Here is a 25,672-nt window from a genome sequence, read left to right as displayed (position 1 = left end):
CCACAATTATTCCATTCTTTCCGCATCCGCACACTTCCTTCTTTTTAACTCCTTTTCACTACCGCACAAGTTAATCGCCGCACGTCCCCCGCCGGCAAACATTACTCCTTTGCCTACTGCATGCAGGCTTCTCTTAACGACCCTCTGTTATCAACTCCGCTAACAGCCACAAAATCTCCGCCGCACGAAGCCCACTGGTAGCTGCTGAATCACATGCTTCCCCAAAACGTCGCGCTGTCAGAACACTGGGAGCTACACACACCAACAAGTCCATACTGCAGGCTACAGCCAGAACAATTTTCTACATTCAAACATCGACGGCCTCTTCTCTCTAAAAATTCACCAGACCGCTTCTACCACCAGCAAAGAAGTTTCCATCCCTAATTCCTCTGTGATTCCCACTAACCTAAACATTAAGCTGGCATTGAAGGGTGTGAATTACCCCGGCCAATCTGTTCTTTTAAATACAGCTTTTAGTAAGTTTTGAAAGGAGAAGAGCAGAACTTGCTATGCCAATAATATCGAGTCTTCTGTGGCGAAGTGGTTTTTGCATAGAAAACAAAGCGGTCAGTTGAAGAGGAATAATATCAGTACTTTGTTTAAAACTGTGTGTAAAAAGCTGTCTCTTTATCATTAACAATAAGTTGTAAAACGTGAATGGGGAGTGACAGTCTTCAAGTTTGTGAGAAGATCGCGCCCTGGTGGAATAAAGGCACGAACAGCTTACAGCACCTAGAATTACCAGGAAGTATTTAGAGTAAAACGGTTTCTATAAGCTGGCTTTATGAAAGAGAGAAAAAAAATATATATATAAAATAGTAAAATGGAAGGGGAGTGCTAGATTTAAATTAATCGTGAAGTGGAGCGCCCCCTGTATAAAGTAAAAGTGAGAAAAGCTTACAGCACCTGGTATTCCCAGGAGGTCTCCCATCCAAGTACTAATCAGACCCTACCCTGATTGGCTTCCGAGATCAGATGAGATCAGGCGTGTTCAGGCGGGCATGGCCATAAGCGAGAGATGCTACCAAAAACAGCCCTTTTGCATTACACGCCTCTATACATGCCAGGTGGTCCCATTGGATCCTACTAATGTTTTTTTTTTTTTTTATCTGACTCACACTGCAGCCCCACCATCTAATCGGCAACGCCGGACCCACACCAAACATTCACCAAACTACTCAGCCGGCAGCCTACCACAATTATTCCATTCTTTCCGCATCCGCACACTTCCTTCTTTTTAACTCCTTTTCACTACCGCACAAGTTAATCGCCGCACGTCCCCCGCCGGCAAACATTACTCCTTTGCCTACTGCATGCAGGCTTCTCTTAACGACCCTCTGTTATCAACTCCGCTAACAGCCACAAAATCTCCGCCGCACGAAGCCCACTGGTAGCTGCTGAATCACATGCTTCCCCAAAACGTCGCGCTGTCAGAACACTGGGAGCTACACACACCAACAAGTCCATACTGCAGGCTACAGCCAGAACAATTTTCTACATTCAAACATCGACGGCCTCTTCTCTCTAAAAATTCACCAGACCGCTTCTACCACCAGCAAAGAAGTTTCCATCCCTAATTCCTCTGTGATTCCCACTAACCTAAACATTAAGCTGGCATTGAAGGGTGTGAATTACCCCGGCCAATCTGTTCTTTTAAATACAGCTTTTAGCAAGTTTTGAAAGGAGAAGAGCAGAACTTGCTATGCCAATAATATCGAGTCTTCTGTGGCAAAGTGGTTTTTGCATAGAAAACAAAGCGGTCAGTTGAAGAGGAATAATGTCAGTACTTTGTTTAAAACTGTGTGTAAAAAGCTGTCTCTTTATCATTAACAATAAGTTGTAAAACGTGAATGGGGAGTGACAGTCTTCAAGTTTGTGAGAAGATCGCGCCCTGGTGGAATAAAGGCACGAACAGCTTACAGCACCTAGAATTACCAGGAAGTATTTAGAGTAAAACGGTTTCTAAAAGCTGCCTTTATGAATGAGAGAAAAAAAAAATATATATATATAAAATAGTAAAATGGAAGGGGAGTGATAGATTTAAATTCATCGTGAAGTGGAGCGCCCCCTGTATAAAGTAAAAGTGAGAAAAGCTTACAGCACCTGGGATTCCCCGGAAGTCTCCCATCCAAGTACTAACCAGACCCTACCCTGCTTAGCTTCCAAGATCAGGCGTGTTCAGGGTGGTATGGCCATAAGCGTGAGACGCTACCAAAAACAGCCCTTTTGCATTACACGCGTCTATACATGCCAGTTAGTCCCATTGGATTCTACTCCTGTTTTTTTTTTTTTTTATCTGACTCACACTGCAGCACCACCATCCAATCGGCAGCGCCGGACCCACACCAAACATTCACCAAACTACTCAGCCGGCAGCCTACCACAATTATTCCATTCTTTCCGCATCCGCACACTTCCTTCTTTTTAACTCCTTTTCACTACCGCACAGGTTAATCGCCGCACGTCCCCCGCCGGCAAACATTACTCCTTTGCCTACTGCATGCAGGCTTCTCTTAACGACCCTCTGTTATTAACTCCGCTAACAGCCACAAAATCTCCGCCGCACGAAGCCCACTGGTAGCTGCTGAATCACATGCTTCCCCAAAACGTCACGCTGTCAGAACACTGGGAGCTACACACACCAACAAGTCCATAATGCAGGCTGCAGCCAGAACAATTTTCTACATTCAAACATCGACGGCCTCTTCTCTCTAAAAATTCACCAGACCGCTTCTACCACCAGCAAAGAAGTTTCCATCCCTAATTCCTTTGTGATTCCCACTAACCTAAACATTAAGCTGGCATTGAAGGGTGTGAATTACCCCGGCCAATCTGTTCTTTTAAATACAGCTTTTAGCAAGTTTTGAAAGGAGAAGAGCAGAACTTGCTATGCCAATAATATCGAGTCTTCTGTGGCGAAGTGGTTTTTGCATAGAAAACAAAGCGGAGGAATAATATCAGTACTTTGTTTAAAACTGTGTGTAAAAAGCTGTCTCTTTATCATTAACAATAAGTTGTAAAACGTGAATGGGGAGTGACAGTCTTCAAGTTTGTGAGAAGATCGCGCCCTGGTGGAATAAAGGCACGAACAGCTTACAGCACCTAGAATTACCAGGCAGTATTTAGAGTAAAACGTGTGTAAAAGCTGCCTTAATGAATGAGAGAAAAAAGAAATATATAAAATAGTAAGGGGAGTGATAGATTTAAATTAATCGTGAGGTGGAGTGCCCCCTGTATAAAGTAAAAGTGAGAAAAGCTTACAGCACGTGGTATTCCCAGGCAGTCACCCATCCAAGTACTAACCAGACCCTACCCCACTTAGCTTCCGAGATCAGACGAGATCGGGCGTGTTCAGGGTGGTATGGCCATAAACGAGAGCCGCGAACAAAAACAGCCCTTTTGCATTACACGCCTCTATACATGCCAGTTAGTCCCATTGGATCCTACTCCTGTTTTTTTTTTTTTATCTGACTCACACTGCAGCCCCACCAGCCAATTGGCAGCGCCGGACCCACACCAAACATTCACCAAACTACTCAGCCGGCAGCCTACCACAATTATTCCATTCTTTCCGCATCCGCACACTTCCTTCTCTTTAACTCCTTTTCACTACCGCACAGGTTAATCGCCGCACGTCCCCCGCCGGCAAACATTACTCCTTTGCCTACCGCATGCAGGCTTCTCTTAACGACCCTCTGTTATCAACTCCGCTAACAGCCACAAAATCTCCGCCGCACGAAGCCCACTGGTAGCTGTTGAATCACATGCTTCCCCAAAACGTCGCGCTGTCAGAACACTGGGAGCTACACACGCCAACAAGTCCATACTGCAGGCTGCAGCCAGAACAATTTTCTACATTCAAACATCGACGGCCTCTTCTCTCTAAAAATTCACCAGAACGCTTCTACAACCAGCAAAGAAGTTTCCATCCCTAATTCCTCTGTGATTCCCACCAACCTAAACATTAATCTGGCATTGAAGGATGTGAATTACCCCGGCCAGCCTGCTCTTTTAAATACAGCTTTTAGCGAGTTTTGAAAGGAGGAGAAGAGCAGACCTTGCTATGCCAATAATATCGAGTCTTCTATGGTGAAGTGGTTTTTGCATAGAAAACAAAGCGGTGAGTTGAAGAGGAATTATATCAGTACTTTGTTTAAAACTGTGTGTAAAAAGCTGTCTCTTTATCATTAACAATAAGTTGTAAAACGTGAATGGGGAGTGACAGTCTTCAAGTTTGTGAGAAGATCGCGTCCTGGTGGAATAAAGGCACGAACAGCTTACAGCACCTAGAATTGCCAGGCAGTATTTAGAGTAAAACGGTTTCTAAAAGCTGCCTTTATGAAAGAGAGAAAAAAAAAATATATATATAAAATAGTAAAATGGAAGGGGAGTGATAGATTTAAATTAATCGTGAAGTGGAGCGCCCCCTGTATAAAGTAAAAGTGAGAAAAGCTTACGGCACCTGGTATTTCCAGGTGGTCTTCCTTCCAAGTACTAACCAGACCTTACCCTGCTTAGCTTACCGAGATCGGACGAGATCGGGTGTGTTCAGGGTGGTACGGCCGTAAGCGAGAGACACTACCAAAAACAGCTCTTTTGCATTACACGCGTCTATACATGCCAGTTAGTCCCATTGGATCCTACACCTGTTTTTTTTTTTTTATCTGACTCACACTGCAGCCCCACCATCCAATTGGCAGCGCCGGACCCACACCAAACATTCACCAAACTACTCAGCCGGCAGCCTACCACAATTATTCCATTCTTTCCGCATCCGCACACTTCCTTCTCTTTAACTCCTTTTCACTACCGCACAGGTTAATCGCCGCACGTCCCCCGCCAGCAAACATTACTCCTTTGCCTACCGCATGCAGGCTTCTCTTAACGACCCTCTGTTATCAACTCCGCTAACAGCCACAAAATCTCCGCCGCACGAAGCCCACTGGTAGCTGTTGAATCACATGCTTCCCCAAAACGTCGCGCTGTCAGAACACTGGGAGCTACACACGCCAACAAGTCCATACTGCAGGCTGCAGCCAGAACAATTTTCTACATTCAAACATCGGCGGCCTCTTCTCTCTAAAAATTCACCAGACCGCTTCTACCACCAGCAAAGAAGTTTCCATCCCTAATTCCTCTGTGATTCCCACTAACCTAAACATTAAGCTGGCATTGAAGGGTGTGAATTACCCCGGCCAATCTGTTCTTTTAAATACAGCTTTTAGCAAGTTTTGAAAGGAGAAGAGCAGAACTTGCTATGCCAATAATATCGAGTCTTCTGTGGTGAAGTGGTTTTTGCATAGAAAACAAAGCGGTGAGTTGAAGAGGAATTATATCAGTACTTTGTTTAAAACTGTGTGTAAAAAGCTGTCTCTTTGTTATTAACAATAAGTTGTAAAACTTGAATGGGGAGTGACAGTCTTCAAGTTTGTGAGAAGATCGCGCCCTGGTGGAATAAAGGCACGAACAGCTTACAGCAGCTAGAATTACCAGGCAGTATTTAGAGTAAAACGGTTTCTAAAAGCTGCCTTTATGAATGAGAGAAAAAAAAATATATATATAAAATAGTAAAATGGAAGGGGAGTGATAGATTTAAATTAATCGTGAAGTGGAGCGCCCCCTGTATAAAGTAAAAGTGAGAAAAGCTTACAGCACCTGGTATTCCCAGGTGGCCTCCCATCCAAGTACTAACCAGACCCTACCTTGCTTAGCTTCCGAGATCAGACGAGATCGGGCGTGTTTAGGGTGGTATGGCCGTAAGCAAGAGCTGCTAACAAAAACAGCCCTTTTGTGTTACACGCCTCTATACATGCCAGTTAGTCCCATTGTATCCTACTCCTGTTTTTTTTTTTTTTTTTATCTGACTCACACTGCAGCCCCACCATCCAATCGGCAGTGCTGGACCCACACCAAACATTCACCAAACTACTCAGCTGGCAGCCTACCACAATTATTCCATTCTTTCCGCATCCACACACTTCCTTCTCTTTAAGTCCTTTTCACTACCGCACAGGTTAATCGCCGCATGTCCCCCTCCGGCAAACATTACTCCTTTGCCTACCGCATGCAGGCTTCTCTTAACGACCCTCTGTTATCAACTCCGCTAACAGCCACAAAATCTCCGCTGCACGAAGCCCACTGGTAGCTGCTGAATCACATGCTTCCCCAAAACATTGCGCTGTCAGAACACTGGGAGCTACACACACCAACAAGTCCATACTGCAGGCTGCAGCCAGAACAATTTTCTACATTGAAACATCGACGGCCTCATCTCTCTAAAAATTCACCAGACCGCTTCTACCACCAGCAAAGAAGTTTCCATCCCTAATTCCTCTGTGATTCCCACTAACCTAAACATTAAGTTGGCATTGAAGGGCGTGAATTACCCCGGCCAACCTGCTCTTTTAAATACAGCTTTTAGCAAGTTTTGAAAGGAGAAGAGCAGAACTTGCTATGCCAATAATATCGAGTCTTCTGTGGCGAAGTGGTTTTTGCATAGAAAACAAAGCGGTCAGTTGAAGAGGAATAATATCAGTACTTTGTTTAAAACTGTGTGTAAAAAGCTGTCTCTTTATCATTAACAATAAGTTGTAAAACGTGAATGGGGAGTGACAGTCTTCAAGTTGGTGAGAAGATCGCGCCCTGGTGGAATAAAGGCACGAACAGTTTACAGCACCTAGAATTACCAGGAAGTATTTAGAGTAAAACGGTTTCTAAAAGCTGCCTTTATGAATGAGACAAAAATATATATATATATATAAAATAGTAAAATGGAAGGGGAGTGATAGATTTAAATTAATCGTGAAGTGGAGCGCCCCCTGTATAAAGTAAAAGTGAGAAAAGCTTACAGCACCTGGTATTCCCAGGTGGTTTCCCATCCAAGTACTAACCAGACCCTACCCTGCTTAGCTTCCAAGATCAGACGAGATCGGGCGTGTTCAGGGTGGTATGGCCGTGAGCGAGAAAAACTACCAAAAACAGCCCTTTTGCATTACACGCCTCTATACATGCCAGTTAGTCCCATTGGATCCTACTCCTGGTTTTTTTTTTTTTATCTGACTCACACTGCAGCCCCACCATCCAATCGGCAGCGCCGGACCCACACCAAACATTCACCAAACTACTCAGCCGGCAGCCTACCACAATTATTCCATTCTTTCCGCATCCGCACACTTCCTTCTTTTTAACTCCTTTTCACTACCGCACAGGTTAATCGCCGCACGTCCCCCGCCGGCAAACATTACTCCTTTGCCTACTGCATGTAGGCTTCTCTTAACGACCCTCTGTTATCAACTCCGCTAACAGCCACAAAATCTCCGCCGCACGAAGCCCACTGGTAGCTGCTGAATCACATGCTTCCCCAAAACGTCGCGCTGTCAGAACACTGGGAGCTACACACACCAACAAGTCCATACTGCAGGCTGCAGCCAGAACAATTTTCTACATTCAAACATCGACGGCCTCTTCTCTCTAAAAATTCACCAGACCGCTTCTACCACCAGCAAAGAAGTTTCCATCCCTAATTCCTCTGTGATTCCCACTAACCTAAATATTAAGCTGGCATTGAAGGGTGTGAATTACCCCCGCCAATCTGTTCTTTTAAATACAGCTTTTAGCACGTTTTGAAAGGAGAAGAGCAGAACTTGCTATGCCAATAATATCGAGTCTTCTGTGGCGAAGTGGTTTTTGCATAGAAAACAAAGCGGTGAGTTGAAGAGGAATAATATCAGTACTTTGTTTAAAACTGTGTGTAAAAAGCTGTCTCTTTATCATTAACAATAAGTTGTAAAACGTGAATGGGGAGTGACCGTCTTCAAGTTTGTGAGAAGATCGCGCCCTGGTGGAATAAAGGCACGAACAGCTTACAGCACCTAGAATTACCAGGAAGTATTTAGAGTAAAACGGTTTCTAAAAGCTGCCTTTATGAATGAGAGAAAAAAAAAATATATATATATAAAATAGTAAAATGGAAGGGGAGTGATAGATTTAAATTAATCGTGAAGTGGTGCGCCCCCTGTATAAAGTAAAAGTGAGAAAGGCTTACAGCACCTGGTATTCCCAGGAGGTCTCCCATCCAAGTACTAACCAGACCCTACCCTGCTTGGCTTCCGAGATCAGACGAGATCGGGCGTGTTCAGGGTGGTATGGCCGTAAGCGAGAGATGCTACCAAAAACAGCCCTTTTGCATTACACGCCTCTATACATGCCAGTTAGTCCCATTGGATCCTACTCCTGGTTTTTTTTTTTTTTTTTATCTGACTCACACTGCAGCCCCACCATCCAATCGGCAGCGCCGGACCCACACCAAACATTCACCAAACTACTCAGCCGGCAGCCTACCACAATTATTCCATTCTTTCCGCATCCGCACACTTCCTTCTTTTTAACTCCTTTTCACTACCGCACAGGTTAATCGCCGCACGTCCCCCGCCGGCAAACATTACTCCTTTGCCTACTGCATGCAGGCTTCTCTTAACGACCCTCTGTTATCAACTCCGCTAACAGCCACAAAATCTCCGCCGCACGAAGCCCACTGGTAGCTGCTGAATCACATGCTTCCCCAAAACGTCGCGCTGTCAGAACACTGGGAGCTACACACACCAACAAGTCCATACTGCAGGCTGCAGCCAGAACAATTTTCTACATTCAAACATCGACGGCCTCTTCTCTCTAAAAATTCACCAGACCGCTTCTACCACCAGCAAAGAAGTTTCCATCCCTAATTCCTCTGTGATTCCCACTAACCTAAACATTAAGCTGGCATTGAAGGGTGTGAATTACCCCGGCCAATCTGTTCTTTTAAATACAGCTTTTAGCAAGTTTTGAAAGGAGAAGAGCAGAACTTGCTATGCCAATAATATCGAGTCTTCTGTGGCGAAGTGGTTTTTGCATAGAAAACAAAGCGGTCAGTTGAAGAGGAATAATATCAGTACTTTGTTTAAAACTGTGTGTAAAAAGCTGTCTCTTTATCATTAACAATAAGTTGTAAAACGTGAATGGGGAGTGACAGTCTTCAAGTTTGTGAGAAGATCGCGCCCTGGTGGAATAAAGGCACGAACAGCTTACAGCACCTAGAATTACCAGGAAGTATTTAGAGTAAAACGGTTTCTAAAAGCTGCCTTTATGAATGAGAGAAAAAAAAAAATATATATATATATAAAATAGTAAAATGGAAGGGGAGTGATAGATTTAAATTAATCGTGAAGTGGAGCGCCCCCTGTATAAAGTAAAAGTGAGAAAAGCTTACAGCACCTGGTATTCCCAGGTGGTCTCCCATCCAAGTACTAACCATACCCTACCCTACTTAGCTTCCGAGATCAGACGAGATCGGGCGTGTTCAGGGTGGTATGGCCGTAAGCGAGAGATGCTACCAAAAACAGCCCTTTTGCATTACACGCGTCTCTACATGCCAGTTAGTCCCATTGGATCCTACTCCTGGTTTTTTTTTTTTTTTTATCTGACTCACACTGCAGCACCACCATCCAATCGGCAGCGCCGGACCCACACCAAACATTCACCAAACTACTCAGCCGGCAGCCTACCACAATTATTCCATTCTTTCCGCATCCGCACACTTCCTTCTCTTTAAGTCCTTTTCACTACCTCACAGGTTAATCGCCGCATGTCCCCCGCCGGCAAACATTACTCCTTTGCCTACCGTATGCAGGCTTCTCTTAACGACCCTCTGTTATCAACTCCGCTAACAGCCACAAAATCTCCGCCGCACGAAGCCCACTGGTTGCTGTTGAATCACATGCTTCCCCAAAATGTCACGCTGTCAGAACACTGGGAGCTACACACACCAACAAGTCCATACTGCAGGCTACAGCCAGAACAATTTTCTACATTCAAACATCGACGGCCTTTTCTCTCTAAAAATTCACCAGACCGCTTCTACCACCAGCAAAGAAGTTTCCATCCCTAATTCCTCTGTGATTCCCACTAACCTAAACATTAAGCTGGCATTGAAGGGTGTGAATTACCCCGGCCAATCTGTTCTTTTAAATACAGCTTTTAGTAAGTTTTGAAAGGAGAAGAGCAGAACTTGCTATGCCAATAATATCGAGTCTTCTGTGGCGAAGTGGTTTTTGCATAGAAAACAAAGCGGTCAGTTGAAGAGGAATAATATCAGTACTTTGTTTAAAACTGTGTGTAAAAAGCTGTCTCTTTATCATTAACAATAAGTTGTAAAACGTGAATGGGGAGTGACAGTCTTCAAGTTTGTGAGAAGATCGCGCCCTGGTGGAATAAAGGCACGAACAGCTTACAGCACCTAGAATTACCAGGAAGTATTTAGAGTAAAACGGTTTCTATAAGCTGGCTTTATGAAAGAGAGAAAAAAAATATATATATAAAATAGTAAAATGGAAGGGGAGTGCTAGATTTAAATTAATCGTGAAGTGGAGCGCCCCCCGTTTAAAGTAAAAGTGAGAAAAGCTTACAGCACCTGGAATTCCCAGGTGGTCTCCCATCCAAGTACTAACCAGACCCTACGCTGCTTAGCTTCCGAGATCAGACGAGATCAGGCGTGTTCAGGGTGGTATGGCCGTAAGCGAGAGATGCTACCAAAAACAGCCCGTTTGCATTACACGCCTCTATACATGCCAGTTGGTCCCATTGGATCCTACTAATGTTGTTTTTTTTTTTTTATCTGACTCACACTGCAGCCCCACCATCCAATCGGCAGCGCCGGACCCACACCAAACATTCACCAAACTACTCAGCCAGCAGCCTACCACAATTATTCCATTCTTTCCGCATCCGCACACTTCCTTCTTTTTAACTCCTTTTCACTACCGCACAGGTTAATCGCCGCACGTCCCCCGCCGGCAAACATTACTCCTTTGCCTACTGCATGCAGGCTTCTCTTAACGACCCTCTGTTATCAACTCCGCTAACAGCCACAAAATCTCCGCCGCACGAAACCCACTGGTAGCTGCTGAATCACATGCTTCCCCAAAACGTCACGCTGTCAGAACACTGGGAGCTACACACACCAACAAGTCTATACTGCAGGCTGCAGCCAGAACAATTTTCTACATTCAAACATCGACGGCCTCTTCTCTCTAAAAATTCACCAGACCGCTTCTACCACCAGCAAAGAAGTTTCCATCCCTAATTCCTCTGTGACTCCCACTAACCTAAACATTAAGCTGGCATTGAAGGGTGTGAATTACCCCGGCCAATCTGTTCTTTTAAATACAGCTTTTAGCAAGTTTTGAAAGGAGAAGAGCAGAACTTGCTATGCCAATAAAATCGAGTCTTCTGTGGCGAAGTGGTTTTTGCATAGAAAACAAAGCGGTCAGTTGAAGAGGAATAATATCAGTACTTTGTTTAAAACTGTGTGTAAAAAGCTGTCTCTTTATCATCAACAATAAGTTGTAAAACGTGAATGGGGAGTGACAGTCTTCAAGTTTGTGAGAAGATCGCGCCCTGGTGGAATAAAGGCACGAACAGCTTACAGCACCTAGAATTACCAGGAAGTATTTAGAGTAAAACGGTTTCTAAAAGCTGCCTTTATGAATGAGAGAAAAAAAAATATATATATATATATATATATAAAATAGTAAAATGGAAGGGGAGTGATAGATTTAAATTAATCGTGAAGTGGAGCGCCCCCTGTATAAAGTAAAAGTGAGAAAAGTTTACAGCACCAGGTATTCCCAGGTGGTCTCCCATCCAAGTACTAACCAGACCCTACCCTGCTTAGCTTCCGAGATCAGACGAGATCGGGCGTGTTCAGGGTGGTATGGCCGTAAGCGAGAGATGCTACCAAAAACAGCCCTTTTGCATTACACGCGTCTATACATGCCAGTTAGTCCCATTGGATCCTACTCCTGGTTTTTTTTTTTTTTTTTATCTGACTCACACTGCAGCCCCACCATCCAATCGGCAGCGCCGGACCCACACCAAACATTCACCAAACTACTCAGCCGGCAGCCTACCACAATTATTCCATTCTTTCCGCATCCGCACACTTCCTTCTTTTTAACTCCTTTTCACTACCGCACAGGTTAATCGCCGCACGACCCCCGCCGGCAAACATTACTCCTTTGCCTACTGCATGCAGGCTTCTCTTAACGACCCTCTGTTATCAACTCCGCTAACAGCCACAAAATCTCCGCCGCACGAAGCCCACTGGTAGCTGCTGAATCACATGCTTCCCCAAAACGTCGTGCTGTCAGAACACTGGGAGCTACACACACCAACAAGTCCATACTGCAGGCTGCAGCCAGAACAATTTTCTACATTCAAACATCGACGGCCTCTTCTCTCTAAAAATTCACCAGACCGCTTCTACCACCAGCAAAGAAGTTTCCATCCCTAATTCCTCTGTGATTCCCACTAACCTAAACATTAAGCTGGCATTGAAGGGTGTGAATTACCCCGGCCAACCTGCTCTTTTAAATACAGCTTTTAGCAAGTTTTGAAAGGAGGAGAAGAGCAGAACTTGCTATGCCAATAATATCGAGTCTTCTGTGGTGAAGTGGTTTTTGCATAGAAAACAAAGCGATGAGTTGAAGAGGAATTATATCAGTACTTTGTTTAAAACTGTGTGTAAAAAGCTGTCTCTTTATCATTAACAATAAGTTGTAAAACGTGAATGGGGAGTGACAGTCTTCAAGTTTGTGAGAAGATCGCGCCCTGGTGGAATAAAGGCACGAACAGCTTACAGCACCTAGAATTACCAGGCAGTATTTAGAGTAAAACGTGTGTAAAAGCTGCCTTTATGAATGAGAGAAAAAAGAAATATATAAAATAGTAAGGGGAGTGATAGATTTAAATTAATCGTGAGGTGGAGTGCCCCCTGTATAAAGTAAAAGTGAGAAAAGCTTACAGCACGTGGTATTCCCAGGCAGTCACCCATCCAAGTACTAACCAGACCCTACCCCACTTAGCTTCCGAGATCAGACGAGATCGGGCGTGTTCAGGGTGGTATGGCCATAAACGAGAGCCGCGAACAAAAACAGCCCTTTTGCATTACACGCCTCTATACATGCCAGTTAGTCCCATTGGATCCTACTCCTGTTTTTTTTTTTTATCTGACTCACACTGCAGCCCCACCATCCAATTGGCAGCGCCGGACCCACACCAAACATTCACCAAACTACTCAGCCGGCAGCCTACCACAATTATTCCATTCTTTCCGCATCCGCACACTTCCTTCTCTTTAACTCCTTTTCACTACCGCACAGGTTAATCGCCGCACGTCCCCCGCCAGCAAACATTACTCCTTTGCCTACCGCATGCAGGCTTCTCTTAACGACCCTCTGTTATCAACTCCGCTAACAGCCACAAAATCTCCGCCGCACGAAGCCCACTGGTAGCTGTTGAATCACATGCTTCCCCAAAACGTCGCGCTGTCAGAACACTGGGAGCTACACACGCCAACAAGTCCATACTGCAGGCTGCAGCCAGAACAATTTTCTACATTCAAACATCGACGGCCTCTTCTCTCTAAAAATTCACCAGAACGCTTCTACCACCAGCAAAGAAGTTTCCATCCCTAATTCCTCTGTGATTCCCACCAACCTAAACATTAATCTGGCATTGAAGGATGTGAATTACCCCGGCCAGCCTGCTCTTTTAAATACAGCTTTTAGCGAGTTTTGAAAGGAGGAGAAGAGCAGACCTTGCTATGCCAATAATATCGAGTCTTCTATGGTGAAGTGGTTTTTGCATAGAAAACAAAGCGGTGAGTTGAAGAGGAATTATATCAGTACTTTGTTTAAAACTGTGTGTAAAAAGCTGTCTCTTTATCATTAACAATAAGTTGTAAAACGTGAATGGGGAGTGACAGTCTTCAAGTTTGTGAGAAGATCGCGTCCTGGTGGAATAAAGGCACGAACAGCTTACAGCACCTAGAATTGCCAGGCAGTATTTAGAGTAAAACGGTTTCTAAAAGCTGCCTTTATGAAAGAGAGAAAAAAAATATATATATATAAAATAGTAAAATAGAAGGGGAGTGATAGATTTAAATTAATCGTGAAGTGGAGCGCCCCCTGTATAAAGTAAAAGTGAGAAAAGCTTACGGCACCTGGTATTCCCAGGTGGTCTTCCTTCCAAGTACTAACCAGACCTTACCCTGCTTAGCTTACCGAGATCGGACGAGATCGGGTGTGTTCAGGGTGGTACGGCCGTAAGCGAGAGACACTACCAAAAACAGCTCTTTTGCATTACACGCGTCTATACATGCCAGTTAGTCCCATTGGATCCTACACCTGTTTTTTTTTTTTTATCTGACTCACACTGCAGCCCCACCATCCAATCGGCAGCGCCGGACCCACACCAAACATTCACCAAACTACTCAGCCGGCAGCCTACCACAATTATTCCATTCTTTCCGCATCCGCACACTTCCTTCTCTTTAACTCCTTTTCACTACCGCACAGGTTAATCGCCGCACGTCCCCCGCCAGCAAACATTACTCCTTTGCCTACCGCATGCAGGCATCTCTTAACGACCCTCTGTTATCAACTCCGCTAACAGCCACAAAATCTCCGCCACACGAAGCCCACTGGTAGCTGTTGAATCACATGCTTCCCCAAAACGTCGCGCTGTCAGAACACTGGGAGCTACACACGCCAACAAGTCCATACTGCAGGCTGCAGCCAGAACAATTTTCTACATTCAAACATCGACGGCCTCTTCTCTCTAAAAATTCACCAGAACGCTTCTACCACCAGCAAAGAAGTTTCCATCCCTAATTCCTCTGTGATTCCCACCAACCTAAACATTAAGCTGGCATTGAAGGGTGTGAATTACCCCGGCCAGCCTGCTCTTTTAAATACAGCTTTTAGCGAGTTTTGAAAGGAGGAGAAGAGCAGACCTTGCTATGCCAATAATATCGAGTCTTCTATGGTGAAGTGGTTTTTGCATAGAAAACAAAGCGGTGAGTTGAAGAGGAATTATATCAGTACTTTGTTTAAAACTGTGTGTAAAAAGCTGTCTCTTTATCATTAACAATAAGTTGTAAAACGTGAATGGGGAGTGACAGTCTTCAAGTTTGTGAGAAGATCGCGTCCTGGTGGAATAAAGGCACGAACAGCTTACAGCACCTAGAATTGCCAGGCAGTATTTAGAGTAAAACGGTTTCTAAAAGCTGCCTTTATGAAAGAGAGAAAAAAAATATATATATATAAAATAGTAAAATGGAAGGGGAGTGATAGATTTAAATTAATCGTGAAGTGGAGCGCCCCCTGTATAAAGTAAAAGTGAGAAAAGCTTACAGCACCTGGTATTCCCAGGTGGTTTCCCATCCAAGTACTAACCAGACCCTACCCTGCTTAGCTTCCAAGATCAGACGAGATCGGGCGTGTTCAGGGTGGTATGGCCGTGAGCGAGAAAAACTACCAAAAACAGCCCTTTTGCATTACACGCCTCTATACATGCCAGTTAGTCCCATTGGATCCTACTCCTGGTTTTTTTTTTTTTTATCTGACTCACACTGCAGCCCCACCATCCAATCGGCAGCGCCGGACCCACACCAAACATTCACCAAACTACTCAGCCGGCAGCCTACCACAATTATTCCATTCTTTCCGCATCCGCACACTTCCTTCTTTTTAACTCCTTTTCACTACCGCACAGGTTAATCGCCGCACGTCCCCCGCCGGCAAACATTACTCCTTTGCCTACTGCATGTAGGCTTCTCTTAACGACCCTCTGTTATCAACTCCGCTAACAGCCACAAAATCTCCGCCGCACGAAGCCCACTGGTAGCTGCTGAATCACATGCTTCCCCAAAACGTCGCGCTGTCAGAACACTGGGAGCTACACACACCAACAAGTCCATACTGCAGGCTGCAGCCAGAACAATTTTCTACATTCAAACATCGACGGCCTCTTCTCTCTAAAAATTCACCAGACCGCTTCTACCACCAGCAAAGAAGTTTCCATCCCTAATTCCTCTGTGATTCCCACTAACCTAAATATTAAGCTGGCATTGAAGGGTGTGAATTACCCCCGCCAATCTGTTCTTTTAAATACAGCTTTTAGCAAGTTTTGAAAGGAGAAGAGCAGAACTTGCTATGCCAATAATATCGAGTCTTCTGTGGCGAAGTGGTTTTTGCATAGAAAACAAAGCGGTGAGTTGAAGAGGAATAATATCAGTACTTTGTTTAAAACTGTGTGTAAAAAGCTGTCTCTTTATCATCAACAATAAGTTGTAAAACGTGAATGGGGAGTGACCGTCTTCAAGTTTGTGAGAAGATCGCGCCCTGGTGGAATAAAGGCACGAACAGCTTACAGCACCTAGAATTACCAGGAAGTATTTAGAGTAAAACGGTTTCTAAAAGCTGCCTTTATGAATAAGAGAAAAAAATATATATATATATAAAATAGTAAAATGGAAGGGGAGTGATAGATTTAAATTAATCGTGAAGTGGTGCGCCCCCTGTATAAAGTAAAAGTGAGAAAGGCTTACAGCACCTGGTATTCCCAGGAGGTCTCCCATCCAAGTACTAACCAGACCCTACCCTGCTTGGCTTCCGAGATCAGACGAGATCGGGCGTGTTCAGGGTGGTATGGCCGTAAGCGAGAGATGCTACCAAAAACAGCCCTTTTGCATTACACGCCTCTATACATGCCAGTTAGTCCCATTGGATCCTACTCCTGGTTTTTTTTTTTTTTTTTTATCTGACTCACACTGCAGCCCCACCATCCAATCGGCAACGCCGGACCCACACCAAACATTCACCAAACTACTCAGCCGGCAGCCTACCACAATTATTCCATTCTTTCCGCATCCGCACACTTCCTTCTTTTTAACTCCTTTTCACTACCGCACAAGTTAATCGCCGCACGTCCCCCGCCGGCAAACATTACTCCTTTGCCTACTGCATGCAGGCTTCTCTTAACGACCCTCTGTTATCAACTCCGCTAACAGCCACAAAATCTCCGCCGCACGAAGCCCACTGGTAGCTGCTGAATCACATGCTTCCCCAAAACGTCGCGCTGTCAGAACACTGGGAGCTACACACACCAACAAGTCCATACTGCAGGCTACAGCCAGAACAATTTTCTACATTCAAACATCGACGGCCTCTTCTCTCTAAAAATTCACCAGACCGCTTCTACCACCAGCAAAGAAGTTTCCATCCCTAATTCCTCTGTGATTCCCACTAACCTAAACATTAAGCTGGCATTGAAGGGTGTGAATTACCCCGGCCAATCTGTTCTTTTAAATACAGCTTTTAGCAAGTTTTGAAAGGAGAAGAGCAGAACTTGCTATGCCAATAATATCGAGTCTTCTGTGGCGAAGTGGTTTTTGCATAGAAAACAAAGCGGTCAGTTGAAGAGGAATAATATCAGTACTTTGTTTAAAACTGTGTGTAAAAAGCTGTCTCTTTATCATTAACAATAAGTTGTAAAACGTGAATGGGGAGTGACAGTCTTCAAGTTTGTGAGAAGATCGCGTCCTGGTGGAATAAAGGCACGAACAGCTTACAGCACCTAGAATTGCCAGGCAGTATTTAGAGTAAAACGGTTTCTAAAAGCTGCCTTTATGAAAGAGAGAAAAAAAATATATATATATAAAATAGTAAAATGGAAGGGGAGTGATAGATTTAAATTAATCGTGAAGTGGAGCGCCCCCTGTATAAAGTAAAAGTGAGAAAAGCTTACAGCACCTGGTATTCCCAGGTGGTTTCCCATCCAAGTACTAACCAGACCCTACCCTGCTTAGCTTCCAAGATCAGACGAGATCGGGCGTGTTCAGGGTGGTATGGCCGTGAGCGAGAAAAACTACCAAAAACAGCCCTTTTGCATTACACGCCTCTATACATGCCAGTTAGTCCCATTGGATCCTACTCCTGGTTTTTTTTTTTTTTATCTGACTCACACTGCAGCCCCACCATCCAATCGGCAGCGCCGGACCCACACCAAACATTCACCAAACTACTCAGCCGGCAGCCTACCACAATTATTCCATTCTTTCCGCATCCGCACACTTCCTTCTTTTTAACTCCTTTTCACTACCGCACAGGTTAATCGCCGCACGTCCCCCGCCGGCAAACATTACTCCTTTGCCTACTGCATGTAGGCTTCTCTTAACGACCCTCTGTTATCAACTCCGCTAACAGCCACAAAATCTCCGCCGCACGAAGCCCACTGGTAGCTGCTGAATCACATGCTTCCCCAAAACGTCGCGCTGTCAGAACACTGGGAGCTACACACACCAACAAGTCCATACTGCAGGCTGCAGCCAGAACAATTTTCTACATTCAAACATCGACGGCCTCTTCTCTCTAAAAATTCACCAGACCGCTTCTACCACCAGCAAAGAAGTTTCCATCCCTAATTCCTCTGTGATTCCCACTAACCTAAATATTAAGCTGGCATTGAAGGGTGTGAATTACCCCCGCCAATCTGTTCTTTTAAATACAGCTTTTAGCAAGTTTTGAAAGGAGAAGAGCAGAACTTGCTATGCCAATAATATCGAGTCTTCTGTGGCGAAGTGGTTTTTGCATAGAAAACAAAGCGGTGAGTTGAAGAGGAATAATATCAGTACTTTGTTTAAAACTGTGTGTAAAAAGCTGTCTCTTTATCATCAACAATAAGTTGTAAAACGTGAATGGGGAGTGACCGTCTTCAAGTTTGTGAGAAGATCGCGCCCTGGTGGAATAAAGGCACGAACAGCTTACAGCACCTAGAATTACCAGGAAGTATTTAGAGTAAAACGGTTTCTAAAAGCTGCCTTTATGAATAAGAGAAAAAAAAATATATATATATAAAATAGTAAAATGGAAGGGGAGTGATAGATTTAAATTAATCGTGAAGTGGTGCGCCCCCTGTATAAAGTAAAAGTGAGAAAGGCTTACAGCACCTGGTATTCCCAGGAGGTCTCCCATCCAAGTACTAACCAGACCCTACCCTGCTTGGCTTCCGAGATCAGACGAGATCGGGCGTGTTCAGGGTGGTATGGCCGTAAGCGAGAGATGCTACCAAAAACAGCCCTTTTGCATTACACGCCTCTATACATGCCAGTTAGTCCCATTGGATCCTACTCCTGGTTTTTTTTTTTTTTTTTTATCTGACTCACACTGCAGCCCCACCATCCAATCGGCAACGCCGGACCCACACCAAACATTCACCAAACTACTCAGCCGGCAGCCTACCACAATTATTCCATTCTTTCCGCATCCGCACACTTCCTTCTTTTTAACTCCTTTTCACTACCGCACAAGTTAATCGCCGCACGTCCCCCGCCGGCAAACATTACTCCTTTGCCTACTGCATGCAGGCTTCTCTTAACGACCCTCTGTTATCAACTCCGCTAACAGCCACAAAATCTCCGCCGCACGAAGCCCACTGGTAGCTGCTGAATCACATGCTTCCCCAAAACGTCGCGCTGTCAGAACACTGGGAGCTACACACACCAACAAGTCCATACTGCAGGCTACAGCCAGAACAATTTTCTACATTCAAACATCGACGGCCTCTTCTCTCTAAAAATTCACCAGACCGCTTCTACCACCAGCAAAGAAGTTTCCATCCCTAATTCCTCTGTGATTCCCACTAACCTAAACATTAAGCTGGCATTGAAGGGTGTGAATTACCCCGGCCAATCTGTTCTTTTAAATACAGCTTTTAGCAAGTTTTGAAAGGAGAAGAGCAGAACTTGCTATGCCAATAATATCGAGTCTTCTGTGGCGAAGTGGTTTTTGCATAGAAAACAAAGCGGTCAGTTGAAGAGGAATAATATCAGTACTTTGTTTAAAACTGTGTGTAAAAAGCTGTCTCTTTATCATTAACAATAAGTTGTAAAACGTGAATGGGGAGTGACAGTCTTCAAGTTTGTGAGAAGATCGCGCCCTGGTGGAATAAAGGCACGAACAGCTTACAGCACCTAGAATTACCAGGAAGTATTTAGAGTAAAACGGTTTCTATAAGCTGGCTTTATGAAAGAGAGAAAAAAAATATATATATAAAATAGTAAAATGGAAGGGGAGTGCTAGATTTAAATTAATCGTGAAGTGGAGCGCCCCCTGTATAAAGTAAAAGTGAGAAAAGCTTACAGCACCTGGTATTCCCAGGAGGTCTCCCATCCAAGTACTAATCAGACCCTACCCTGATTGGCTTCCGAGATCAGATGAGATCAGGCGTGTTCAGGCGGGCATGGCCATAAGCGAGAGATGCTACCAAAAACAGCCCTTTTGCATTACACGCCTCTATACATGCCAGTTGGTCCCATTGGATCCTACTAATGTTTTTTTTTTTTTTTATCTGACTCACACTGCAGCCCCACCATCTAATCGGCAACGCCGGACCCACACCAAACATTCACCAAACTACTCAGCCGGCAGCCTACCACAATTATTCCATTCTTTCCGCATCCGCACACTTCCTTCTTTTTAACTCCTTTTCACTACCGCACAAGTTAATCGCCGCACGTCCCCCGCCGGCAAACATTACTCCTTTGCCTACTGCATGCAGGCTTCTCTTAACGACCCTCTGTTATCAACTCCGCTAACAGCCACAAAATCTCCGCCGCACGAAGCCCACTGGTAGCTGCTGAATCACATGCTTCCCCAAAACGTCGCGCTGTCAGAACACTGGGAGCTACACACACCAACAAGTCCATACTGCAGGCTACAGCCAGAACAATTTTCTACATTCAAACATCGACGGCCTCTTCTCTCTAAAAATTCACCAGACCGCTTCTACCACCAGCAAAGAAGTTTCCATCCCTAATTCCTCTGTGATTCCCACTAACCTAAACATTAAGCTGGCATTGAAGGGTGTGAATTACCCCGGCCAATCTGTTCTTTTAAATACAGCTTTTAGCAAGTTTTGAAAGGAGAAGAGCAGAACTTGCTATGCCAATAATATCGAGTCTTCTGTGGCAAAGTGGTTTTTGCATAGAAAACAAAGCGGTCAGTTGAAGAGGAATAATGTCAGTACTTTGTTTAAAACTGTGTGTAAAAAGCTGTCTCTTTATCATTAACAATAAGTTGTAAAACGTGAATGGGGAGTGACAGTCTTCAAGTTTGTGAGAAGATCGCGCCCTGGTGGAATAAAGGCACGAACAGCTTACAGCACCTAGAATTGCCAGGCAGTATTTAGAGTAAAACGGTTTCTAAAAGCTACCTTTATGAATGAGAGAAAAAAAAAATATATATATATAAAATAGTAAAATGGAAGGGGAGTGATAGATTTAAATTCATCGTGAAGTGGAGCGCCCCCTGTATAAAGTAAAAGTGAGAAAAGCTTACAGCACCTGGTATTCCCAGGTGGTCTCCCATCCAAGTACTAACCAGACCCTACCCTGCTTAGCTTCCGAGATCAGACGAGATCGGGCGTGTTCAGGGTGGTATGGCTGTAAGCGTGAGACGCTACCAAAAACAGCCCTTTTGCATTACACGCGTCTATACATGCCAGTTAGTCCCATTGGATTCTACTCCTGTTTTTTTTTTTTTTTTATCTGACTCACACTGCAGCACCACCATCCAATCGGCAGCGCCGGACCCACACCAAACATTCACCAAACTACTCAGCCGGCAGCCTACCACAATTATTCCATTCTTTCCGCATCCGCACACTTCCTTCTTTTTAACTCCTTTTCACTACCGCACAGGTTAATCGCCGCACGTCCCCCGCCGGCAAACATTACTCCTTTGCCTACTGCATGCAGGCTTCTCTTAACGACCCTCTGTTATTAACTCCGCTAACAGCCACAAAATCTCCGCCGCACGAAGCCCACTGGTAGCTGCTGAATCACATGCTTCCCCAAAACGTCACGCTGTCAGAACACTGGGAGCTACACACACCAACAAGTCCATAATGCAGGCTGCAGCCAGAACAATTTTCTACATTCAAACATCGACGGCCTCTTCTCTCTAAAAATTCACCAGACCGCTTCTACCACCAGCAAAGAAGTTTCCATCCCTAATTCCTTTGTGATTCCCACTAACCTAAACATTAAGCTGGCATTGAAGGGTGTGAATTACCCCGGCCAATCTGTTCTTTTAAATACAGCTTTTAGCAAGTTTTGAAAGGAGAAGAGCAGAACTTGCTATGCCAATAATATCGAGTCTTCTGTGGCGAAGTGGTTTTTGCATAGAAAACAAAGCGGTCAGTTGAAGAGGAATAATATCAGTACTTTGTTTAAAACTGTGTGTAAAAAGCTGTCTCTTTATCATTAACAATAAGTTGTAAAACGTGAATGGGGAGTGACAGTCTTCAAGTTTGTGAGAAGATCGCGCCCTGGTGGAATAAAGGTACGAACAGCTTACAGCACCTAGAATTACCAGGAAGTATTTAGAGTAAAACGGTTTCTAAAAGCTGCCTTTATGAATGAGAGAAAAATAAAAATATATATATATATATAATAGTAAAATGGAAGGAGAGTGATAGATTTAAATTAATCATGAAGTGGAGCGCCCCCCGTTTAAAGTACAAGTGAGAAAAGCTTACAGCACCTGGTATTCCCAGGAGGTCTCCCATCCAAGTACTAACCAGACCCTACCCTGCATAGCTTCCGAGATCAGACGAGATCGGGCGTGTTCAGGGTGGTATGGCCGTAAGCGAGAGATGCTACCAAAAACAGCCCTTTTGCATTACACGCGTCTATACATGCCAGTTAGTCCCATTGGATCCTACTCCTGGTTTTTTTTTTTTTTTATCTGACTCACACTGCAGCCCCACCATCCAATCGGCAGCGCCGGACCCACACCAAACATTCACCAAACTACTCAGCCGGCAGCCTACCACAATTATTCCATTCTTTCCGCATCCGCACACTTCCTTCTTTTTAACTCCTTTTCAGTACTGCACAGGTTAATCGCCGCACGTCCCCCGCCGGCAAACATTACTCCTTTGCCTACTGCATGCAGGCTTCTCTTAACGACCCTCTGTTATCAACTCCGCTAACAGCCACAAAATCTCCGCCGCACGAAGCCCACTGGTAGCTGCTGAATCACATGCTTCCCCAAAACGTCGCGCTGTCAGAACACTGGGAGCTACACACACCAACAAGTCCATACTGCAGGCTGCAGCCAGAACAATTTTCTACATTCAAACATCGACGGCCTCTTCTCTCTAAAAATTCACCAGACCGCTTCTACCACCAGCAAAGAAGTTTCCATCCCTAATTCCTCTGTGATTCCCACTAACCTAAACATTAAGCTGGCATTGAAGGGTGTGAATTACCCCGGCCAATCTGTTCTTTTAAATACAGCTTTTAGCAAGTTTTGAAAGGAGAAGAGCAGAACTTGCTATGCCAATAATATCGAGTCTTCTGTGGCGAAGTGGTTTTTGCATAGAAAACAAAGCGGTCAGTTGAAGAGGAATAATATCAGTACTTTGTTTAAAACTGTGTGTAAAAAGCTGTCTCTTTATCATTAACAATAAGTTGTAAAACGTGAATGGGGAGTGACAGTCTTCAAGTTTGTGAGAAGATCGCGCCCTGGTGGAATAAAGGCACGAACAGCTTACAGCACCTAGAATTACCAGGAAGTATTTAGAGTAAAACGGTTTCTAAAAGCTGCCTTTATGAATGAGAGAAAAAAAAAAAATATATATATATATATATAATAGTAAAATGGAAGGAGAGTGATAGATTTAAATTAATCATGAAGTGGAGCGCCCCCCGTTTAAAGTACAAGTGAGAAAAGCTTACAGCACCTGGTATTCCCAGGAGGTCTCCCATCCAAGTACTAACCAGACCCTACCCTGCATAGCTTCCAAGATCAGACGAGATCGGGCGTGTTCAGGGTGGTATGGCCGTAAGCGAGAGATGCTACCAAAAACAGCCCTTTTGCATTACACGCGTCTATACATGCCAGTTAGTCCCATTGGATCCTACTCCTGGTTTTTTTTTTTTTTATCTGACTCACACTGCAGCCCCACCATCCAATCGGCAGCGCCGGACCCACACCAAACATTCACCAAACTACTCAGCCGGCAGCCTACCACAATTATTCCATTCTTTCCGCATCCGCACACTTCCTTCTTTTTAACTCCTTTTCAGTACTGCACAGGTTAATCGCCGCACGTCCCCCGCCGGCAAACATTACTCCTTTGCCTACTGCATGCAGGCTTCTCTTAACGACCCTCTGTTATCAACTCCGCTAACAGCCACAAAATCTCCGCCGCACGAAGCCCACTGGTAGCTGCTGAATCACATGCTTCCCCAAAACGTCGCGCTGTCAGAACACTGGGAGCTACACACACCAACAAGTCCATACTGCAGGCTGCAGCCAGAACAATTTTCTACATTCAAACATCGACGGCCTCTTCTCTCTAAAAATTCACCAGACCGCTTCTACCACCAGCAAAGAAGTTTCCATCCCTAATTCCTCTGTGATTCCCACTAACCTAAACATTAAGCTGGCATTGAAGGGTGTGAATTACCCCGGCCAATCTGTTCTTTTAAATACAGCTTTTAGCAAGTTTTGAAAGGAGAAGAGCAGAACTTGCTATGCCAATAATATCGAGTCTTCTGTGGCGAAGTGGTTTTTGCATAGAAAACAAAGCGGTCAGTTGAAGAGGAATAATATCAGTACTTTGTTTAAAACTGTGTGTAAAAAGCTGTCTCTTTATCATTAACAATAAGTTGTAAAACGTGAATGGGGAGTGACAGTCTTCAAGTTTGTGAGAAGATCGCGCCCTGGTGGAATAAAGGCACGAACAGCTTACAGCACCTAGAATTACCAGGAAGTATTTAGAGTAAAACGGTTTCTAAAAGCTGCCTTTATGAATGAGAGAAAAAAAAAAATATATATATATATATATAATAGTAAAATGGAAGGAGAGTGATAGATTTAAATTAATCATGAAGTGGAGCGCCCCCCGTTTAAAGTACAAGTGAGAAAAGCTTACAGCACCTGGTATTCCCAGGAGGTCTCCCATCCAAGTACTAACCAGACCCTACCCTGCATAGCTTCCGAGATCAGACGAGATCGGGCGTGTTCAGGGTGGTATGGCCGTAAGCGAGAGATGCTACCAAAAACAGCCCTTTTGCATTACACGCGTCTATACATGCCAGTTAGTCCCATTGGATCCTACTCCTGGTTTTTTTTTTTTTTTATCTGACTCACACTGCAGCCCCACCATCCAATCGGCAGCGCCGGACCCACACCAAACATTCACCAAACTACTCAGCCGGCAGCCTACCACAATTATTCCATTCTTTCCGCATCCGCACACTTCCTTCTTTTTAACTCCTTTTCAGTACTGCACAGGTTAATCGCCGCACGTCCCCCGCCGGCAAACATTACTCCTTTGCCTACTGCATGCAGGCTTCTCTTAACGACCCTCTGTTATCAACTCCGCTAACAGCCACAAAATCTCCGCCGCACGAAGCCCACTGGTAGCTGCTGAATCACATGCTTCCCCAAAACGTCGCGCTGTCAGAACACTGGGAGCTACACACACCAACAAGTCCATACTGCAGGCTGCAGCCAGAACAATTTTCTACATTCAAACATCGACGGCCTCTTCTCTCTAAAAATTCACCAGACCGCTTCTACCACCAGCAAAGAAGTTTCCATCCCTAATTCCTCTGTGATTCCCACTAACCTAAACATTAAGCTGGCATTGAAGGGTGTGAATTACCCCGGCCAATCTGTTCTTTTAAATACAGCTTTTAGCAAGTTTTGAAAGGAGAAGAGCAGAACTTGCTATGCCAATAATATCGAGTCTTCTGTGGCGAAGTGGTTTTTGCATAGAA

General features: G+C 44.5%; 17 non-coding genes and 4 pseudogenes across 17 annotated transcripts; all 21 read right to left on the bottom strand.

Moving 5' to 3' along the window:
* Positions 1–894: 894 nt before the first annotated feature.
* On the bottom strand, positions 895–1,013 carry LOC125731399 (5S ribosomal RNA; annotated as a pseudogene).
* Positions 1,014–2,091: 1,078 nt separating this feature from the next.
* On the bottom strand, positions 2,092–2,200 carry LOC125732081 (5S ribosomal RNA; annotated as a pseudogene).
* A 1,054-nt stretch (positions 2,201–3,254) lies between these two features.
* On the bottom strand, positions 3,255–3,373 carry LOC125730959 (5S ribosomal RNA). The gene has a single exon (XR_007391252.1). It is a non-coding gene; the product is annotated as a 5S ribosomal RNA (ribosomal RNA).
* Positions 3,374–4,450: 1,077 nt separating this feature from the next.
* LOC125731713 (5S ribosomal RNA) lies at positions 4,451–4,570 on the bottom strand (annotated as a pseudogene).
* Positions 4,571–5,643: 1,073 nt separating this feature from the next.
* On the bottom strand, positions 5,644–5,762 carry LOC125736262 (5S ribosomal RNA). The gene has a single exon (XR_007395545.1). It is a non-coding gene; the product is annotated as a 5S ribosomal RNA (ribosomal RNA).
* A 1,079-nt stretch (positions 5,763–6,841) lies between these two features.
* LOC125735950 (5S ribosomal RNA) lies at positions 6,842–6,960 on the bottom strand. The gene has a single exon (XR_007395235.1). It is a non-coding gene; the product is annotated as a 5S ribosomal RNA (ribosomal RNA).
* Positions 6,961–8,037: 1,077 nt separating this feature from the next.
* Positions 8,038–8,156, bottom strand: LOC125732391 (5S ribosomal RNA). Its single transcript, XR_007391772.1, has one exon. It is a non-coding gene; the product is annotated as a 5S ribosomal RNA (ribosomal RNA).
* Positions 8,157–9,240: 1,084 nt separating this feature from the next.
* LOC125735284 (5S ribosomal RNA) lies at positions 9,241–9,359 on the bottom strand. Its single transcript, XR_007394581.1, has one exon. It is a non-coding gene; the product is annotated as a 5S ribosomal RNA (ribosomal RNA).
* Positions 9,360–10,435: 1,076 nt separating this feature from the next.
* Positions 10,436–10,554, bottom strand: LOC125735297 (5S ribosomal RNA). The gene has a single exon (XR_007394594.1). It is a non-coding gene; the product is annotated as a 5S ribosomal RNA (ribosomal RNA).
* A 1,088-nt stretch (positions 10,555–11,642) lies between these two features.
* Positions 11,643–11,761, bottom strand: LOC125733457 (5S ribosomal RNA). Its single transcript, XR_007392802.1, has one exon. It is a non-coding gene; the product is annotated as a 5S ribosomal RNA (ribosomal RNA).
* Positions 11,762–12,831: 1,070 nt separating this feature from the next.
* Positions 12,832–12,950, bottom strand: LOC125730958 (5S ribosomal RNA). Its single transcript, XR_007391251.1, has one exon. It is a non-coding gene; the product is annotated as a 5S ribosomal RNA (ribosomal RNA).
* A 1,076-nt stretch (positions 12,951–14,026) lies between these two features.
* On the bottom strand, positions 14,027–14,146 carry LOC125731205 (5S ribosomal RNA). Its single transcript, XR_007391486.1, has one exon. It is a non-coding gene; the product is annotated as a 5S ribosomal RNA (ribosomal RNA).
* A 1,077-nt stretch (positions 14,147–15,223) lies between these two features.
* Positions 15,224–15,342, bottom strand: LOC125735949 (5S ribosomal RNA). The gene has a single exon (XR_007395234.1). It is a non-coding gene; the product is annotated as a 5S ribosomal RNA (ribosomal RNA).
* A 1,077-nt stretch (positions 15,343–16,419) lies between these two features.
* Positions 16,420–16,538, bottom strand: LOC125732390 (5S ribosomal RNA). The gene has a single exon (XR_007391771.1). It is a non-coding gene; the product is annotated as a 5S ribosomal RNA (ribosomal RNA).
* A 1,080-nt stretch (positions 16,539–17,618) lies between these two features.
* Positions 17,619–17,737, bottom strand: LOC125735948 (5S ribosomal RNA). Its single transcript, XR_007395233.1, has one exon. It is a non-coding gene; the product is annotated as a 5S ribosomal RNA (ribosomal RNA).
* A 1,077-nt stretch (positions 17,738–18,814) lies between these two features.
* On the bottom strand, positions 18,815–18,933 carry LOC125732389 (5S ribosomal RNA). The gene has a single exon (XR_007391770.1). It is a non-coding gene; the product is annotated as a 5S ribosomal RNA (ribosomal RNA).
* Positions 18,934–20,011: 1,078 nt separating this feature from the next.
* Positions 20,012–20,130, bottom strand: LOC125731398 (5S ribosomal RNA; annotated as a pseudogene).
* A 1,078-nt stretch (positions 20,131–21,208) lies between these two features.
* On the bottom strand, positions 21,209–21,327 carry LOC125731141 (5S ribosomal RNA). Its single transcript, XR_007391426.1, has one exon. It is a non-coding gene; the product is annotated as a 5S ribosomal RNA (ribosomal RNA).
* Positions 21,328–22,409: 1,082 nt separating this feature from the next.
* Positions 22,410–22,528, bottom strand: LOC125734049 (5S ribosomal RNA). The gene has a single exon (XR_007393376.1). It is a non-coding gene; the product is annotated as a 5S ribosomal RNA (ribosomal RNA).
* Positions 22,529–23,613: 1,085 nt separating this feature from the next.
* LOC125735557 (5S ribosomal RNA) lies at positions 23,614–23,732 on the bottom strand. The gene has a single exon (XR_007394851.1). It is a non-coding gene; the product is annotated as a 5S ribosomal RNA (ribosomal RNA).
* A 1,083-nt stretch (positions 23,733–24,815) lies between these two features.
* LOC125734047 (5S ribosomal RNA) lies at positions 24,816–24,934 on the bottom strand. Its single transcript, XR_007393375.1, has one exon. It is a non-coding gene; the product is annotated as a 5S ribosomal RNA (ribosomal RNA).
* Between the last annotated feature and the right edge of the window lie 738 nt (positions 24,935–25,672).

Source organism: Brienomyrus brachyistius, chromosome 2 (assembly GCF_023856365.1).
Source record: "Brienomyrus brachyistius isolate T26 chromosome 2, BBRACH_0.4, whole genome shotgun sequence".
Taxonomy (NCBI): Eukaryota; Metazoa; Chordata; class Actinopteri; order Osteoglossiformes; family Mormyridae; genus Brienomyrus; species Brienomyrus brachyistius.
This window is presented reverse-complemented; position numbering and strand designations above follow the sequence as displayed.